Source organism: Phyllobates terribilis, unplaced genomic scaffold (assembly GCF_046119375.1).
Source record: "Phyllobates terribilis strain yellow unplaced genomic scaffold, ASM4611937v1 Scaffold_11__3_contigs__length_659146591, whole genome shotgun sequence".
In the NCBI taxonomy this organism is placed as follows: Eukaryota; Metazoa; Chordata; class Amphibia; order Anura; family Dendrobatidae; genus Phyllobates; species Phyllobates terribilis.
The window spans coordinates 72,204,921-72,226,054 of record NW_027362771.1 but is presented as its reverse complement, the minus strand read 5'-3'; positions in this window follow the sequence as shown (position 1 = coordinate 72,226,054).

The window sequence follows — 21,134 nt, the reverse complement described above, 5'->3', positions numbered from 1 at the left end:
ATACTGACCTCCATCAGGTTGCAAACTGAATATAATTTTTTTCTGCATCTAGCTCTGAAAAAATATTTGGGCTTCTAGCGGTGTGTGGGACTTGGTCTATTAGTCCATCTATACTGTCCTCCATCAGGTTGCAAATTAAAAATAATTTTTTTCTTCATTTAGCTCTGAAAAAATATTTGGGCTTCTAGCAGTGTGTGGGACTTGTTCTATTTGTCCTTCTATACTGACCTCCAGCAGGTTGCAAATTGAATATAATTTTTTTCTGCATCTAGCTCTGAAAAAATATTTGGGCTTCTAGCGGTGTGTGGGACTTGGTCTATTAGTCCATCTATACTGACCTCCATCAGGTTGCAAATTAAAAATAATTTTTTTCTTCATTTATCTCTGAAAAAATATTTGGGCTTCTAGCAGCGTGTGGGACTTGTTCTATTAGTCCATCTATACTGACCTCCATCAGGTTGCAAATTAAAAATAATTTTTTTCTGCATCTAGCTCTGAAAAAATATTTGGGCTTCTAGCAGTGTGTGGGACTTGGTCTATTAGTCCATCTATACTGACCTCCATCAGGTTGCAAATTAAAAATAATTTTTTTCTACATCTAGCTCTGAAAAAATATTTGGGCTTCTAGCAGTGTGTGGGACTTGGTCTATTAGTCCATCTATACTGACCTCCATCAGGTTGCAAATTGAATAAAAAAAATTTCTGCATCTAGCTCTGAAAAAATATTTGGGCTTCTAGCGGTGTGTGGGACTTGGTCTATTAGTCCATCTATACTGACCTCCATCAGGTTGCAAATTAAAAATAATTTTTTTCTGCATCTAACCCAGCCAATAGTTTTGGCCTAATACCACAGTTTGGCCACTCAGCTCTGCTCGGTTACCATCCATTGTTTTTTTGTGCAAACAACTCCAGAGTTGTGAATTAGTTAACCACCAAAATGAGTGGAAAAAGGCCTGCTGCTGGTGGAAAGGGGAATAGGCGTGTTGGGAAGGGGAAAAAAGGTTGTGTCCGTGGGGTAGGTGCAGAAGAAAGACCATCTTCCAGCCAAACTAAAATGTCTACTTCTTTTAGCGGACAATGTGATAAGATCCCTTTCTTACGGCCACGCCAATCGCTACAAATTCCAGATGAGGCACAAAAACAGCAGGTGCTTCAACGGATATCAAGTGCTCCTTTAAGTGGGCTCTCCTCCACATCAACTTCAACATCACAAATACTCCAGTCCTCAAAGGTGTCACCCAAATCGCACTTGCTTCCTCACAGCTCCCAAATCTCCAGCTGCCCGTCTGAGTATGAGGTAGAACAGATGGTTGAGTCTGCAGAGCTGTTTACTCATACTATAGCCTGGGAATCAGAGGTCGACTCCAGCGCTTCTGTGAATCCAGACGAGGAAATGATCTGCACTGATGCCCAAAATCTTTATGAGTCGGATCCAGGACCAGACGCAGAAGGTTCTGACCATAATGTAGACCCTCATTCCCAAACTGTAACTCCTGTTGGTGGAGACAATGAGGAAGACGATGATAAGACTCAAATACCTGATTGGAGCGACAACTTTAGTTTTTTGTCAGGGCAGGAACAGGTTGGCTCTGAGGACGACGGGTGTGATAACGCACAGGGTGATGATGATGAGGTCGGAGATCCCACTTACTGTCAACCCACAGTCAGCCAAGAGATGAGGTCAGCAGAGGAGGTGGAGGAAGATGCTAGTGACGACGAGGTCAGGTTGCGCCTTCCTGGACAGAGACGTAGTGCTGGAAGCACGTCAACAACTGCATCCTCAAACACAACTCTGCCTCTCACCACAAGTCGTGGTGGCTCTTCAGGTCGCATGGGTGCTAAGCCTTGCATAGCCTGGGCATTTTTTCAGATCGATAAAGATGACCCAACTCGTGTTATCTGTAACATTTGTCAGCAAAAGCTAAGTAGAGGCCAAAAAATACATAGTTTGAGTACTTCATGCATGAACCGGCACATGGACATGAAGCATAAGTTGCAGTGGGAAGCTCAGTGTGCTACAATGCGGTCTAGCCGGCCGGGCCAACCACCGTCTGCCATATCTTGTGCATCCGCGGCCTCTTCATCCTCTGTGACTGGGGGGACAGCAGTCACACCTGTTTTGGGGCGCAGACCTGCCACCTCTTTACCCGCAACAGCCAGCGTGATTGGCAGGTCATCATTTTCTTTGGAGGTGGTAACACCAGCTGGTCTTGAGCGCTGTCCGACATCGATAGCACCACCTTTGGATCAAGGCAACCTAACATGTCCGCCTGCATCTTCCTCACAGACCGGCAGTTTGCCGGGGACACCCTTATCAACCCCGTCTAAGCACAATAGCCAGCCCTCGGTCCCTCAGATGTGGACAAGTAAAAGACCATTTCCTCCTAGCCATGAGAAAGCTAAGAGGTTGAATTTCACCATCTGCAAGCTCTTGGCTACAGAAATGCTGCCTTTCCGCCTGGTGGACACAGAGGATTTTCGAGACCTTATGTCCGTCGCAGTGCCCCAGTACCAGATGCCCAGTCAGCACTACTTCTCAAAGAAAGGTGTGCCTGCGCTCCACCAGCATGTCGCACACAACATCACCGCTTCTTTGAGAAACTCTGTGTGTGACAGGGTGCATTTCACCACAGACACTTGGACGAGTAGGCATGAACAGGGGCGTTACATGTCGCTGACTGGGCACTGGGTAACTATGGTGACAGCAGGACAAGGTGCTGCTGTCCAAGTCTTGCCGTCCCCACGAGTTGTGCGTCAATCCTCTTTATGTCATTTTTCCTCCACTGCTTCTGCCTCCTCAACCTCCTCTCGGTCTTCCACCTGCACCCAAAGCCTGTCTGGTCATGCCACAAGCTTTCTAACTGCGCAGAAGGGATCCTGCACACCTCCTTACTATGCTGGCAGTAGGGCTCAACGTCATCAGGCGGTTTTTACATTGAAATGCCTGGGAAATGTGAGTCACACAGCTGAGGAGTTGTGGTCAGCTCTGGAGAACCAATTTCATGAATGGTTGTCTCCACTGGACCTGAAACCAGGGAAGGCCGTGTGCGACAATGCTGCAAACCTGGGTGCGGCCCTTCGCCGGGGCAATGTCACACACGTGCCTTGTATGGCTCACGTGTTGAACCTGGTTGTCCAGCAATTTTTAGCCCACTATCCCAGACTAGATGGCCTTCTGCAGAGGGCACGGTCGCTGTGTGCTCACTTCCGCCGTTCGCATCCCGCAGCTCAGCGACTTACATCTCTACAGAAGTCGTTGGGCCTGCCACTTCACCGGCTAAAATGCGATGTGCCTACCCGGTGGAATTCAACTCTGCACATGTTGCAACGACTGTGGCAGCACCGACAAGCCCTGGTGCAATACGTTCTGACGTATAGCCTGGGCCAACGAGATTCAGAGGTGGGGCAAATCACGCTGGAGGAGTGGTCTCAGATCAGGGACCTATGCACCCTTCTGCACAGTTTTGAAATGGCGACGAAGATGTTTAGTGCTGACGATGCCATTATCAGCATGACTATTCCGGTGATTTACATGCTGGAGCACATGTTAAACAGAATTCGGAGTCAGGTGGTGGCACAAGAGGAGGTGGAGGAAGTAGAGGAGGAGGAGTTGTATGCGGAAGGGCTAACATCTGCAAGGTCCAGACGGTCGGCAGCACCAGGGCGGCAGGCATGTGAGGGTGGGGGAGATGATTTTACCAGGGCGCATGGTAGCAGCCAAACTAGTGAGGAAGGTGCAGGAGCCCAGGAAGAAGTGGAGGACGAACTGATGGAAGACTCATCAGATGAGGGAGACCTTGATCACATTTCTGTTGTGCGAGGTTGGGGGGAGAGGACAGAGGAAGGAAGCATGATTGTTACCTCGCCACCAACACAACAGGGACTTGGTGCTCCTGGATGCGCAACACACATGAGTGCCTTCTTGCTGCACTACCTGCAACATGACCCTCGAATTGTGAGAATTAGAAATAATCCTGACTACTGGGTTGCCACACTGTTAGATCCCCGGTACAAAAGTAAATTTGCAGAAATTATTCCTGCCATAGAAAGGGATGCACGCATGCAGGAGTATCAGCAGAGACTGTTGCAGAATCTTACATGTGCTTTTCCACAAAATACCAGTGGTGCACGTAGTGAATCTCACAGTTCCAACTTGCCAACCGTGGTCTGTATGGAATTGTTCAATAAAGGGCCCAAAATTAAGATAACATAGATGGGAGAGGTCTCTATGAATAGGAATTCCTAAGTATTTGATACCCTGTGAGGGCCAGGCAAAGGGAAAGTTGGACTGGATGGAATCCTATATGGATTTAGGGAGGGAGACATCGAGGGCCTCAGACTTCGCTGCATTGATTTTAAAATTTTACCATGTAACAAAGTGATCTATTTCAGCCATAACAGCAGGGATGGATATATGTGATTGAGTGATATATACTAGGACATCATCAGCAAATAGAGAGCACTTGTACTCGGTGCCTCCCACCTCAATCCACCTAATATTGGGGTTATGGCGAATTGATGAGAGCAGGTGCTCCGTCACTAGGATGTATAAGAGAGGGGACAGAGGACATCCCTGCCTTGTCCCATTGGTGATTGTGAAAGGTGATGAAAATGTTCTGACGCACCCCCTGGGCCTTGGGACACCCGGAGCCGGACCCTTTTTGGTGGATGCTGGTGGTTGTAGTCTTCGTGGCGGCGATCCGGTTCCGTGGCTCAGGGCGGTCAAACCAGTGGCGGAACTATTTATGTGGTTTTGATGTTTAAATGTCCGACTACGCCACCCGTGGATTGCGGTCAGAGTGAACCGCCGCTACAGGGCAGACCGCTAAGGCTGGTGTTGTGGGTGCAGCAGAGCGTAGCATAACTCCCCACGGGAGGAGTATAGCCTCAGGGCAGTGTATGCGGAGGATGGGGGTGATGGTGCAGGGCAGCAGCAGTAACGACACGGAGTCAGTGATGCAGTTCAGGGCCTTTACTCACAGTTCTTATTATCCAGACCATGTCTGCGGGTAACGGCTGCCCACGTCATACTGTGCTCACCAGGTGAGGGGCTCAGACAACTCCCAGATAACTTTGGAGCGCTTCACAGGACCCCCTTTGTGTGTCCTTTGTCTGGCCTTTCTTACCAACACTTCTGTCCGGCTGCCTCGGGCCTCCTCTTGGTAAACTTGGCGCCAGTTTCCCTGACCCTATGTGGTGCCTTCCTAGCGGGTGGAGCAAGGGGCTGCGCCACATAAAATGTCAGAGCCTCCGGTTTCTAGCTGAGGGTCGTTTCCTGCCTCCACTAGTTCGGGGACCGGTCTCCCCCTTTGGCCTGACCCCTCCACGCAGGTGGATTCGGGCGTGCGGTGGCGACTCGCCCGTCCGCACCCCTGGGATCCCTTCATTCCTCGTTCCTGGAGCCTTCTCCGCTCCTCTTCCTTCCTTCTCCCTCTTGCAGGCCTGGGCCTCTGTTACTAGGCCCGCCTCCGGAGCAGAGCTCATGCAGAGCCCCTGCTCCCTGCCACTTCTGCTCAGACTTCTCTGCACTGAACTAAGATGGTGCCCACCTTTTATACTCCCTTCTCAATGCACCCAGGAACTGCTTCCTCCCTGCTCCTGCACTGCAGGGTTCCCCTTCCTCAGTGTTCCCTCCCCCCACTCCAGCCAGGGACAGGGACTGTCGTGCCCATCTCAGGGGCATATTGGTCGCCCTGCCCCACGGCAATGTGGTGTAATGCATGCAGGTGTCGGGTCCTGATCCACACTCCATCCTTATCTGAGAGTGAGATATCACACCTCTGGGTGAGGTGCAATACGTCTGTAGCAACCGAGCCCTCGGTGCTACAGTTCCATTTATCTTCAGCCTAGGTGACGTATTGTGATACAGGGCCGTGATTTTGGCTATAAAAGGGTCCCCTAGACCCCTACCCCAAGCTTTTTAAGAGAATCATATATGGCGTGCCAGGAGACTCTATGGAATGCTTTCTCAGCATCCAACGAGAGTATCTACTTACAAATTTTTAACTGCATCTAGCCCAGGAAATACTTTGTGCCTAGTAGCAGTGTCTGCTAGTCAGCGGATTATCCCGGCTGTTAAGCAAGCTACACCACCTGTAGTTTGGACACTTAATTTTTTCAAAGGAAATGCTTCGGGACCACGGGATACTTAGTGAAGAGCATCAGGAGGCACCCCAAGGCATAGAGGCTGGGACTGGCACTAGGATGCCTTGCGGTGGACAGCCGAGCTCGATCCTTATAAAAGCTTTTTAACTGCAGCAGCTTTAGTGGACGCTACTGGAGCTGGAATTACGCGGCTGCTGGCATGAGACTTGCCCTCCAATAGATCCTTGTAAATGGATTTAAAGTGTATTCATTCAAATTAGAGGGACAATTTAAATTAAAAAGCTTAGAGCTGCCTCCACCACAGGGGGGCTCTCTCGACCCACCAGCGGACAGGCACCAGTTTTGGGAGAGGGGGGCTGGCCGTCAGGGTTCACCGCGGCTCTGGCACAAACCCGGCGACACGGAGGTGGCACGGGCAGGAGCGGACTGGCCGTCTCGGCTTCTCACTTTTTGGATTTTAGAAGGGCATGACATGCCTATATCTGTGTCTCCCCCTCCTTTTACTCCTCCACCTCTTTTCTTTTCGCATGACTATATGTACTTGTCACTTTTCCATGTGTTAGTTGTGTCTTCTGAGCAGTTTGTCAGCTTTTGGACACCTTTGAAGGTGTTTTCTATGTGTTTCTATGTGTTTTTGTTTGCCTGCCATTGGTTTTAACGGTGTTCGAAGGTGTTCGACGAACAGTTCGACGAACAGTTCGGCGAACACACGGGTGTTCGACGAACCGAACCGAACTCGAACACTACGGGGGTGGCTCAACACTAGTCTGGACCGCATATTCCTCACCCTGATCTTACTTCCTCCCACCATGCCGAGTGCCCGGAGACAACTGATACTCTGTAGAGCTGTTTACTTTTCCATTTATAGATTCGGGCCTCTCGCCCGGTCCACTTGAAGCGGGGCAAGAGGAGATCGCATGCAGCGATGCCCAAGTATTTGAGCAGCTACGGTCACACGAAATCGATGGTGGGAAAGTGTCACAAGAGGTGAACGATGATGAGACACAATTGCCAGAGTCAGGAGGAGGACCAGGGTGCAGAAGTGAAAGACGAGGTGGTGGATGATATAGTAACTGACCCAGCCTGGCAGGAGTAACAGCACACAGGGGGAGGGAGGCAGAGCACCCCAACATGCAGGAAGAAGCAGTGTGGTGGCCGCAGACAGAAGGCAGGTAACCGTTCCCCGTAACACCAACATGTAGGAAGTTGCCAGTATAACTGTTAGGTCTTCCCGAGTCTGGTTGTTTTGTAAAGACTCTGCCGATTACCCCAAGAAGGCCATTTGTACCACCTGACAGGCCAGCATCAGCAGGGGTGGCAAAACGACCAGCCTGACCACCACCAGCATGATCAGGCACATGGCAGCAAAGCACCCGACTTTGTGGGCCGAACCCCAGGGTCCAGGAACAGTGTCTGTGGGTGGCACCATTGCTTCTTCCGCTGTTGTGCATGCAAGCCAATCCCCTGTCCATGGTTCATGCGAAGATGCCTCTTGCCCTGCACATGTCGTTGCACAATCTAAAGTAGCAGCATGAGGAAGCACGTCCATGGAATGCAAGGGTAAATATACAGCCAATGCCCCACAGGCCACACTACTAAATTCTCACATTTCACGACTGCTTGCACTCAAAATGTTGCCTTTTAGGCTAGTGGAGATAGTAGCATTCCGCAACCTGATGGCGGCGGTCATCCCTCGGTATTTGGTCCCCAGCCGCCACTTTTCTCCCGGTGTGCCGTCCTCGCATTACACAAGCACATGTCCCAAAACATTATCTGTGCCCTAAACAACGCCGTTACCGGGAAAGTCCACCTAACCACGGATACGTGGACAAGTGCTTGTGGGCAGGGACGGTACATCTCGCTGATGCACACTGGGTTAACATAATGGAAGCCGGGACCCAGTCGGACCTTGGGACGGAACACGTCCTCCCAACGCCAATGATTGCGGGTCCTTGTTCAATCAGGGTTGCCCACACGGTATATAGCTCCTGCACCTCATCCTCCTCAGCCTCCTCCTCCTCTTCAGCCTCCGTCTCCAAAATGACCACATCAGTCTCAAGCTGGAAGCACTGCAGCACTGCCTCGGCCAAGCGGCAACAGGCTGTGAGTTGTGGTCAGCTCTGAAAGAGCAGGCAGATCTGTGGCTCACACCGCTGAACCTACAGCCAGGCATGGTCATGTGTGACAATGGCTGGAACCTGGTGGCGGCTCTGAGGCGAGGCGAGCTCACACACGTACCATGCCTGGCCCATGTGCTTAACTTCGTGGTTCAGCGGTTTCTCAAATCCTACCCGGAGCTGCCGGATCTGCTTGTTAAAGTACGCTGCCTGTGTGCCCATTTTAGAAAGTCAGCAACAGCTTCCGCTGCCCTAGACGTGTTTCAGCAGCATTTGCAGCTTCCGGCTCACAGACTGGTGTGTAATGTTCCCATGCGTTGGAACTCTACACTGTAGATGTTGGGAAGGATTTGTGAGCAGAAGAGGACTCCACCAAGATGGTGAGCGGCGATGATGCCATAATTAGCATCACCATCCCACTTCTCTGTCTTCTGAAACACTCTCTGCTCACAATCAAAGATGATGCATTGCAGGCGAAGCACGATGAGATGGAGCAAGGAACCATACAGGGTGATTACACACAGCCCAGCCTCATCTCATCCCAACGTGGATTGGGTGACAATGAGGAAGAGGAGGAAGAGGAGGAGGAGGAGGAAGGACAGGAGCTAGTTTAATGCGCTATATACGGTACTACCTGCACAGCTGTCATACTGTCTGTTCAGTGTGGATGGCCAGAGGACAGAGAGGAGGAGGAGGAAGAAAGCATGGTCGATCATCCTCTTGGTGAGAACATGGAAGTCTTGCCTGTTAGTTGTCTGGAACGCATGGCTGAGTTTATGTTACGCTGCCTTTCTCATGACCTTCGCGTTCTCAAAATTTTGGGTGACAATCATTAGTGGTTGGTGACACTTCTAGACCCACACTACAAGGAGAACTTTATATCTCTTATTCCTGAGGCGGAGAGGTCTACAAAAATGGGGCTCTACCAGAAGGCCCTTGTTGCGGAACTATTAAAAAATTCCCATATGAAAATGCTGGTGGCAGAGGGCACACTTCATTGGACAACCAAGGAGTACAGACAAGAGAGAGACACAACTTCAATCCAGCAGAGGCAAGGGAACACTGTCATTGTTCTGGGAGAGTTTTCTCAGCCCCTCCCATCGCAGAGGCCCTGAGGCGCGGGGTACTCTCACAAGGAGTGCAAAGTTTGGGAAGATGCTGAGGAAGTACCTTGCCTACCGTACCAACATCCTCCGTAATTCCTCTGTGCCTTATAATTATTGGGTATCCAAGCTGGGATACGTGAACAGGCTCTCTATGCCTTGGAGGTCCTGGCCTGCCCTGCCGCCAGCGTTTTATCAGAGCAGATTTTTAGTGCCACTGGTGGAATTATAACTGATAAGCGCATCCGCCTGTCAACTGAAAATGCTGACAGGCTGACTCTTATAAAAATGAACAAGGGCTGGATTGGGCCAGACTTCTCAACACAACCAAATGATAGCAGCGTAACATAAACTCAAATCAAGTGTCTTTTCTTGGGAGGTGTATTCCCATGCACCTTTTCACACCTAGACATGGGTATACGCTTCCTGATTTTGGCTATTTTCTTTTCTCCTCTTTCTCCTCATCCTCCATCACCATATCACCAGGTTGACCATGGTTTGTGATGCAACACCCACATAATTTTTTAAAGGTTGTTTATGATGCCCGTAAAAAAAAAATTTTATACAGTGTGTTCATGTATACCCCCCAGGGGTAAATGTTTGTCAGCCCATACATTTAGTGCATGGGCATTACAAGTATAGGAGGCCCGCTCCTTTCTAATGGGAACTTTTTTTATGAGGCCCTCCTCCACGTCTCTTCCAAGGGGCATTGGAGTGCCTCCAAATTTTTGGCAACCCTTGCATTCACTGCATAGGCCAGAACTATGGGAGACCTACTTCCTAATAATGGGAACATTGTTTTGAGGAGGCCCTCTGACCTCCATGTCTCTTCCAAGGGGCATTGAAGTGCCTCTAAATTTTTGGCAACCCTTGCATTCACTGCATAGGCAAACACAATGGGATAACTACTTCCTAATAATGGGAACATTGTTTTGAGGAGGCACTCCTCTAAGTCTCTTCAAAGGGGTATTGGGGTGCATCCAAATTTTCAAAGTGGTATTGGAGTGCGTACAAATTTTGGGCAGCCCTGGCACTCACAGGATACGCAATAACAGTATAGGAGACCCACTCTTTAGTAATGGGAACAATAAAACATAGCCGGCTGATGGCTCTCTAAGAATAGTGAGGGCCGACTGCTGGTCCTTTAAGAATAGTAAAGGCTGCCTGATGGCCCAATAAAAATAGGCTTTGTGACTTTCAGAGTTCCTCCTTCATAAATGAAACACGATGTGTCTGATGATACCTTACACACCACATGGCCAGATAAGTTTGTAAAATGTTAAAATGACATTTCCTTGTGAATGCATTTGACATAGTTGAAAGCAATGCAAAAGTGAAAAAAACGCAACAAAAACGCTGCGTGTGAATATAGCCCAAGGTGTGGAGGAGTATTTTTATTTTTGGTTATTTATTTTGCTTTATATACATGTCATTACCCTAGAAAGGATGTTCCTGAACATATTTCCCAGGAAAATCCATTTTGGTTTCGTTTTAATATGTTTTATTTTGAGTCCGTAAAAGTGGCGTAATACCTCTGACAACGTTGTTGACAGAAGTGACCTGGGAGTCAGAAATGTTTCCGGGGGTCTTCCCCATGCTGTCCCCATGTCATTTGAGCACTGTTCCCATCGATTTGGGCAATTTTTAGGCCCTCTGCATACCGCTGGGGGGGAGCCACCAGAAAAATGCTCGAGTTTCCCATAGACTTACATTGGGCTCGCTGCTCGGGTCGAGCACCCGAATATTCCAATATGCTCGACCCGAGCATCGAGCACCCGAGCATTTTAGTGCTTGCTCATCATTAGTTGTGAGCATTCTCCAGTGCTAGCAATGAGAGCAGTGGTCATATCACCACAAGTACGTGATATGCATACTCCCAGTTACATTCCAACTAAATGGGCGCTGTTTGACTTGATGCAAGTGTAATGAGCGAGGCCAGAAACAGTCTAGTCGAAATGTGACCAGGAGTATGCGTATTCAATACTTACAGTCACATGACCCTCCGCTCCTGGTGCCGAAACTTGAGAATAATGACAGCGCACAGTGTGCGTGATGTAAGGATTCACAAGTCTCCAGTCACATAAAGTGACTGCATACTTGTAACTTAAGGCTAGACAACACAGTTAAGGATTGTGATCTAAATTTTTAATTTCTTTAGGGGTCTGGTCAGGTGTCTAAACTAATTTTTTGATTTGGTCTGGGGAATGAGTTTTTTTAGGTGGTCTGGGGTTTAATTTAATTAGGATTTTCGTCATCGGTCTGAAATAAATTATGTTACTATAGATACAGGGATTAATGTGAGACAAGAAAGACTAAAAATGTTTTTACAGCAATTTCCGCAGTCATTTAGAAAAGTTAGTGTAATGGTCTGAGCTGGATGAAAAAGAAAAGAAGGATAATATGTACAGTCAGATATATATATATATATAAACATTTAATGAAAAAAATATTCATGTGAATGTTTTCTTAACCCTTTCACCCCCAAGCTTGTTTTCACCTTCCTGACCAGCCAAAGTTTAAAATTACTACGAGTGTCACTTTATGAGTTAATAACTCTGGAATGCTTCAACATATCCCAGTGATTCTAAGATCTTTTTTTTCGTGACACAATGTAGTTTATGTTCATGATACATTTAGGTGGATATTTTTTTCATTTATTTGTTAAAATATGAGAATTTTGGCAAAAATTCAGAAAATGTAGCAATTTTCAAACTTTTTATTTTTTTCCCTTAAACCAGATAGTTATATCACGCAAAATTGTTCAGAAATAACATTTGCCACATGTCTTATTTATATCAGCATACATTTTTGAAACATAATTTTTTAGTTAGGAAGTTAGAAGGGTTAAAAGTTTATCAGCAATTTCTCATTTTTACAACAAAATTTACAAAACCATTCTTTTCAGGGACCAAGTCACTTTTGAAGTGACTTTGACGGGCCTATATGACAAAAAATACCCAAAAGTGACAACATTTTTAAAAACTGCACTTTTCAAAGTGTTTGAACAATTATTCAAGAAGTTTATTAATCCTTCAGGTGCTTCAGAGGAATTAAAACAATGTGGTAGAAAAAAATGAAAATTGTACTTTTTCCCACAAAAATGTCGCTTAAGCCCCAAATTTTGCATTTTCATAATGGTAATATGAGAAAATGGATCATATAATAAGTTATGCAATTTCTCCTGAGTATGTAAATACCCCATATGTGGTGAAAATTAATGTTTTGGCATGGCAGGGCTCAGGAGGGAAGGAGCACCGTTTGACTTTTTGAGCACAAAATTGTCTGGAACAGATAATGGGCGCCATGTTATGTTTGCAGAGCCTCTGATATGGCGAAACAGTGAAAACCTCCCACAAATGACCCCATTTTGGAAACTACACCCTTCAAGGAACTTAACCAGAGGTTTGGTGAGCTCCTTGAACCCACAGGTGCTTCATAAAATTTTATAACGTTGAGCCGTGAAAATGAAAAAATACATTTTTCACACAAAAATATTGCTTCAGCCCCAAATTTTTCATTTTAAAGCGTAAAGTTATGAACGTGTACACACTCACACACGGGTAACGGAAAAAAGGGAAGCTCAACCACAGGAAGACATTGCACCTACACCCAGCTGGTCCATGTACAGACTAGATGTCATGGCGGTAACTCACATGCCTCCTCAGTTCCACCCTAATCACGGTAGTCAATATGCAACCTCTCCTCATGTCAGGCCGTCTCTCTGGGTTTGCGTCTTGCAGCACCCAATTTAGCTTTGGGCAGCGTAACCCTTCTCTGCAGGAATTTAACCATCCAGTATCCTGCAGAAATTAGGTTGCCTGGCCTATTCTGTGCCAGCAGGGTCTATACTAGGCAGCTTCTCCCACCATTTCTTGCCCGAACATTGGTTTCTAGCCTGCTAGCATCTGTTTATGCATATTTTTGTATTCTGTCTCCCATTATTGACCCCCCCGTTCACCCGCTTTGTTTGACTCCTCCCTCCCTGACTCCAGCTTTGCATTGTGAAAGTTAAGGACATCCTGAATACTAAGGAGGTTTAGAGGAGGACCTTCAACCTGGTGGAATGGAAGGGCTTTGGACCTGAGGAATGATCCTGGGAATCTGCGGAGAATATCTGTGCCCCTGTCATCTTGGAGAGGATTCTCCATCAGTCTGGCCAAAAAAGGGGAGGACGTAAGAGAGAGTACTGTCACAGCTTTAACTTGAATGCCTCTTCAGTGTTGCGCTACTCATCGTGGTCCCGTGCAACTTCTCATCGTGTCAGGTCCTCTCACTCAGTTTGTCTCTTGTAGCACTCTTCAACACTGCTGCATCTGCATGTTGTTTCCATTTTGTTTTAGGGGTTGTGGCTGGTCTCTGCAGAAATTTAACCCTGCTGTGTCCTGCAGAGATTAGTTTCCCTGACCTACCCTGTACCAGAAAGGTCTATATTAGGCAGCTCCTTGCACCATTCCTTGCCATAATATTGGTTCCTAGCCTGCTAGAATCTATTTATGCATATCTTTGTATTCAGCCTCCCATTATTGACCTCGCCTGTTTACCCGCTCTGTTTGACTTCTCCATCCCTGTATCCAGCTTTGCATTGTGAACCCCTTCTGCCTGCTCCGAACTCAGACCACCTGACTACGCTTCTGTTTCATCTTCCTGTACTTTGTACCCATTCCTCTGACTCTCTGGTCAGCCGCTGCAGTCCCAGGAACTGCCCTGGAATGGTACCTGGTGTCTACTGGCAGCCGAGCCTATTCTCGCCCAGGTGAAGACCCAGTGGACACTGTTGTATTCTGATCTGACCTATTTACCCGCTTTGTTTGAATTCACAATCCTTGACTTCGGCTTTGTATTGTAAACCTGTGCTGTCTGCATAGACCCTGGGGCATCTGACTACTCTTCTGCCTCGCCCTTCTGTACCTCTTACCCACACTTTTGACCCTCTGGTCGGCTGCTAGGGTCCCGGGGACTGCCCTGGATTGGTATCTGGTGTCTACCAGCAGCCTAGCCTATCCTCCCCATCAAAAGCCCTAGTGAAGGCCGGGTAAATACTTAGTCACGCCCCTCCAGGGTAAGCTTGGTCTGTAGTTCAGAGGGTCTATATCTATCAGAGTTACACTAGTAAGGCCCTAGCCGCACAACTAAAAACATCACCTCAGATCTAATTTTCTAAAAGGCTGTCAAGGGGTTTCTTGTACCTCCTGAGGATCCAGAGGGGAGGTTGCAACACACTGCAAATAAGGGAAGAGGAAAGTGTGAAATAATATACAATAATAATAAATTACAGGGTGAGAAACTAAAACATGTTCAGATTTGGTAAAGAGGGAAAACTATGGAGAACCAAAATAAAATGAAAAAATGAACAAGTAACCCTCCAGAAACCTAATAGTGCAGGAAAAGGTCACCGGATCGAATCCCCAAATTGAGCGATGACAGTACCACACCTACCACGAGGGGCCTTTGGTTCCTCAGAAGCCCCTGCCATCTGTCTTTGCTGATGGACCTCTCTCACCTGGCAATCCACATGAAGATCCTACAAATTAACCCAGGAATTATTTTTGGAACCATAAGGTTTCCATTTAATGAGATACTACAGACGGCGGCTGAAACACCTGGAACCAAGAACTTGCTCTACCTCATACTCCCAATACCTCAATTATGTCTTAAGGACCAGGTGTCTCCTCAAATTTTTTGAAAAGAGAAGAATGGAACTAATTATTTATTTTCCAGGCAGTAGGAAGTTGCAGCTTAGCCTTCACAGGATTTAAAATTTTAATAGTTATATAAGGGACTACAAATTTAGGTGTAAACTTCCTAGACGTGACTTTTAAGTGAAGATTTTATTAGGACAATTACACAAAATCCCCCACCCTAAAGACAGGAGCCTTCCTATGTCTGTGGTTAGTACTTCTTTTGGCCCGGTCACTAGCTACCAGAAGACCCCTTTCGACCTCCCTCCAGACCTTAATTAATTGGGAAGAAAATCTCTCCTCGATTGGCGTGGAGGACTGTAATCCTGAAAAGCTCCTAAACACTGGATGAACACTCCCACATCACAAAATAGGTGAGGTCCCAGTAGCCATAGAAGTATGGTTATTTAGAAAAAGCTCAGCAAGGGGCAGAAACTCCACCCAGTCCTGATTAGAGAAAACAAAACATCTCATATACTGCTCTTGGTTCAATTTTTCTGTTTGCCCATTAGTCTCGGGATGATAATCTGAGGAAAAAGACAGTTTGATACCCAATCTGGAGCAAACTGTGCCAAACGTTAGCCAGAAATTGAACACCTGTATCAGAAATAACATTTTTGGGAACACCATGCAATTTAACAGTATGAGAAATGAGCAAAGTTGCTAAGCTCTGAGCAGTTGGCAATTTTTGAAGTGGGCTAAATTAACCATTTTGCTAAAGCTGTATTACCACCAGAGTTAGGCAAATAGGTGACAAAGTCCATGGAAAAGTGGGTCCAGGGCTGCGAAGGACGAGCGTTAGGCAAGAGATAACCCTGACAAGAGGCTTTAGCCCTGGCACAGACTCTGCACTTACGTGCATACTCTTCAATATCCTTATGAGCAATCTGCCACCAAAAGCATCCAGAAAGAGATCTCCAAGTGTCAGAAGTACCTGGGTGCCCAGATAAAATGGAATCATGCACTTTATGAAGAAGATCTATATGTAAAGAAGGTGGTGCATAAAATGTGTTTATAGGTAAACTTTCAAGCGCACTGTCCTGAGCATGCTGAATGCGCTACCTGAGATCTACCTCAAAAGCACCAGACACTACCCCATCACTAAGTATCTTGACTGTATTTTTGTCTTTCAACTCAGGGACAAAATGAATTGACAAAGCATCAGCCTTAGCATTTTTAGATCCGGGGAAACAAGTTCCAACAAAATCAAACCGTGCAAAAAAATGGATCCACCGAGCCTGTCTGGTGTTTAAGCCCTTAGCAGCAATATACAACAGGTTCTTATGATTGATAAAGACAGTCACCCTATGCCCTGCCCTCTCCTTGAAAAAAACCCCACCGATGTGGATATCCACTTTTTTTCTGTGAAAGAACAGCTCCCATCTAAATGTTTTCCCTTGACAAAGAAAGGCTGATCTACCTCAGGTTGGCTGAGAATAAAAGCCTTAGAGACAGCAATCTTGAGAACCAAAAAACCGTTTACTGCCTCGGCTGACCAAGAAGAAAAATCTGTTCCCTTCTTAGTCATGTCAGTTAAAGGCTTGGCTATGACTGAAAAGTTAATGAACTTTCGATAAAAATTTGCAAAGCCAAGAAATCTCTGCAATGCTTTCAGGTTACTCCATTGAACCCAATCAAGGACTACTTGCACCATAATGGGGTCCATCTAAAACTCCAATGTAGAAGCCAAATGTCCTAAGAACTTGACCTATTGTACTTCAAATTGACATTTCTACAGTTAAGCAAATAAATGGGTGTCACATACAACTTGGAGAAGCTGCCTGACATGCTCACGATGCTCCTCCTGAGTACTCAACAAAATCAGTATATCATTCAAATAAATTACCACAAATCTACTGACCAGGGAGTAAAAAATGTAATTTATGAAATTTTGAAAGGCTGCCAGAGCATTGGTTAACCTGATCGGCATCACCAAATTTTCAAAATGACCTTCTGGCTTATTGCATGAAGTCTTCCATTCATCACCTTGAGGAATGTGTATAAGGTTATGTGCCTCTCTCAAATCACGCCTGAAAAACCATATAGCTCCAGAAAATTGGTTAAAATGGTCAGGGATAAGGGGCAAAGGATAAAGATTGTGAACCATAATTTTGTCAATCTCTCTAAATTCCAAGCACAGACGCAACCCCTATCTTTTTTTAACAAAAAAACCTCCCTAGCGACTGAAAAGGTGGATGGCCATATATGACCCTTTGGCCACTGTAACACAAGCCTGTAACACAGCTGAGTGCTATGTGATACAACATTGCATAGCACTCGGACCAGTGTTCTATTGTGGGATAGCTCAGATTGGCGATTATTTTATCACGCATTTGACATAAGAAGGCAATTGCAGAATGCTGCCATTGCATCTGAGAATCAGATCGCACTCACCCATACAAGTCTGCGGGTGTGTGTGAAACATCGGACTGCACTTGGATGTCATTCGAGTGCAGTGCGATAGCCGGGGATGTCGGCAATGAACTAGATGGAGAAATTACTATCGCCGTCTCCCCCATACCTGTGCTGTGATTCTCTCATGCAAGAGAATCGGTGAACAGTGCTCGCAGACACTCCGGCATTAGGCAGACTCTTGAATATAGGCTTTCATGGCCTCCCTCTTTGTAACAGAAAGGTTAAACAAATGAGCCTTGTGCATTTTAATTCTGAGTATGAAGTCAATAGCACAAAAATATGACCTTTGTGGCGGAAGAACATCACACCCAGCTCAGAAAAAACATCACAGAAGTCATGAATGAATTCTGAAAGGCTGGAAAGTGAGGGCCACAGAGGCAAAATAACTCGATAGACAGCTGAAAAAGCAAGAGTCACCCCATGACCTAATCTCTTGAGTCTTGCAATTAATTGCAGGATTGTGCTTAATTACCCATGGCAGGCCTAACACTAATTTGGCAGGTAGAGAAAGAAAATACATGAATGAAATGGATTCAATATGTAACACTCCTACCTTCATACATACTTTCTCGACCTTCATAGTAATGTGAACTTGTGAAAGAGGAGCATTATCAAATATTGAAACTTGAATGTGAATGCCGAGAGAAGAGAAGTCGTAACCACAATTTATTACCATAGAAATCAAAGTTATACTCGCCTGACCATCATAATTCCATAGTAAAGAGGTCCCACAATTATCCCCAACTCTGCTATATCTAGATGGTGTGGTGAGTGGTGACATCAGTAACGTGACCGATCACCACACCAGCTGGAACACAGTGAGAGTACCGTGAGAACCCAACTGCAGTGACCAGCGGTGGCATAATTAAGCGTACCGCAGGTCGCAGGCAGGAGTTCCCATTGTAAGCTCTGTGTGAGCCGGCCCATGAACTTCAGTAACCTTACTGAGGTCACCCCTCGCAGTGTGAAAAATGTCCCACTCTGCGAGCGGTGACTTCAATAAGGGTAAAGCAGGCAATTATAACTTTGATTTCTATGGTAATAAATGGGAAAATGAGGGGAATTGTCTGGGAGTTATTTTTTTAAAGGACTTTCCTCTGCGTGAGTCTTTATTACTTTTGACTACAGGGTTAGTAATGGGGGTGTCTGATAGACACCTCTCCATTACTAACCCCTAAGCTTGATGTCAGCAAACATAAAACAGCTGACACCAACCCCAAAACTATTAACCTACTTGCCAACACACAAAGGCAAGTGGGAAGAGCCGAGGCGAAGTGCCAGAATTGGTGCATCTAATGGATGCGCCATTTATGAGGCAGCTGTGGGCTGGTGCTATTAGTCTGTCAGGAGGCCAATACCTATGGCCCCTTCCCAGCCTATTAATATCAGCCTGCAGCTGTCTGTTTATCCTTTGCTGATTATTAAAAATAGGGGGGACCCCACGTCATTTTCTTTTGGGGTCCCCTCTTTTTAATAACCAGTAAAGGCTAAGAAAAAAGCTGTGAGCTGTTATTAATTGGCTGGGAACCTTTATGGCTCTTTCCTCTTCCCAGATTATTAACACCAGTCCCCAGCTGTCTGCTTTCCCTCAGCTGGTTAGTATAATTAAGAGGGACTCAACTTCGTTTTTCTTTTAAATTTATTTAATACAAGCTATTCACAGATGGCAGGTGCTCACTCCAACTCTCAGAAGTGTCACCTGGTCGCGCTGATCGCAGGGAGACCAGGCGGCAATGATGAGAGTTGGCTTCAGCACCCGGCATCTGGGAACAGTGCTAATGGTATTGCTTTTGCCAGATGCCGGAATGGATGTCATTCGTGTGTCATCAGTGCGCACGTGTGGACATATTGCAGACTGTGCTGCCAACAAAAACTGGACATGTCTACATGTTTTGCACATGGACACACGGTCTGTGGGAACACACTGACATGTGACACTTTTAAAAAATAAGCAAACCACCTTGCTCATTATCCCCAGGTCCAGAACAAAATTTCTGCTCCTGCTTCCTGTGTCTGGTATTGGCTGTCGTGTCAACAGCACTGCAGGTTATTAGTGAGCTCAGCGGCTCTCATCAGGGAATTCTCCCTAAAAAGGCAAGGTCTTTTATTTTCTGAAAGGGGACAACCCCTTTAACTGGAAAGGGAGTTGACCCAGCTCACCGGAAAACAAGGTAAATAAAATCCAGACTTTATTCAATTCATAATAAAATTTGTATAAAGTCGATATAGGTCCATGATCCGAAGATTCCTTGAGGACCATGAGGGTGTACAGGGGGTAGAGTGCTGAATTAGTGGGCTACCAGATGCGTTTCGCACAAGAAGTTCTTAAACTTGGTATACATATACATTTCCAGTCCATTCTACCAAGCGCTAGCAGAGCGCCATCCAAGAGCTCCTGGATAGAGATGAGCGTTGTTCTACTCGAACTGTTCGCCAATCTCAAATTCGAGCTGTTTTGGGCGGTGTTCGAGCCGTTCGGCGAACACGAACAATTTGAGAAAAATTCGGCTGTTCGAGGTTATGTTCGATAACTGTTCGTGCACCAAAATCATAACTGGATTTTTTCTCAGTAATGATGAAAATTAATGTTAATGCGCAGTTTGAGTGTACAGCGGGGTGGGGGGAGGGGCAGGGGATGGATCTCTGCAGGAACAATGAAGATCTCCATTTTTTTTCCTCTTTCCCGCATTTACAGTGGGGAGGTGCAATCTGTCAGCCTATCAGCAGCGCACACACGGAGCGAAGTGCTTTTTTTCACACAAGCAAGGGCATGTGTCATTGGCAGTGTATGTCACATGTCCTTGCCCTATAAGACCAAGCCATTTTCCCCGTCGCCACCATTTTCTCACTGCTGCAGCTGCGTGTTAGACGGCACCGCTGTTGCTGTGTGTGCTATACCTTGTTAATTTCAAGCCAATTTTCGCACAAATCTACAGATAGCTTGGGAGTAGGGAATAGTTGTGATTGCAGTCCTTTTAAGGACTAGGTTACAGCATTTCCTACGACTTTTATCAGGCAGGTCTGTGCTCTTAAATAGATAGATTGTGGGAGTAAAGACTAATTGTAATTGGAGTCCTTTTCAGGACTAGGTTACATCAGTTCCTATCAGTTTTTGCCAGGCAGGTTTGTGCCAGTGCTGTGCAAGTTTTTTTCACAGCATTTGGCTGAATCTAGCAAAGCTAATCCTTTTTGGCCTATTGCAGAGTGTGTTAGTCAGTGGAGTAGCCTATCTGTGTTGCAAGATATACCACCTGTGTATAGAATACCAATTTTTTTACTGCACCTAGTGAAGTAAAATCTTTTGGGCATAGCATCATTCTATTAGTCCATCTATACTGACCTCCATCAGGTTGCAAATTGAATATAATTTTTTTCTGCATCTAGCTCTGAAAAAATATTGGGCTTCTAGCTGTGTGTGGGACTTGTTGTATTAGTCCACCTATACTGACCTCCATCAGGTTGCAAACTGAATATATTTTTTTCTGCATCTACCTCTGAAAAAATATTGGGCTTCTAGCTGTGTGTGGGACTTGTTCTATTAATCCATCTATACAGACCTCCATCAGGTTGCAAACTGAATATATTTTTTTCTGCATCTACCTCTGAAAAAATATTGGGCTTCTAGCTGTGTGTGGGACTTGTTGTATTAGTCCATCTATACTGACCTCCATCAGGTTGCAAACTGAATATATTTTTTTCTGCATCTACCTCTGAAA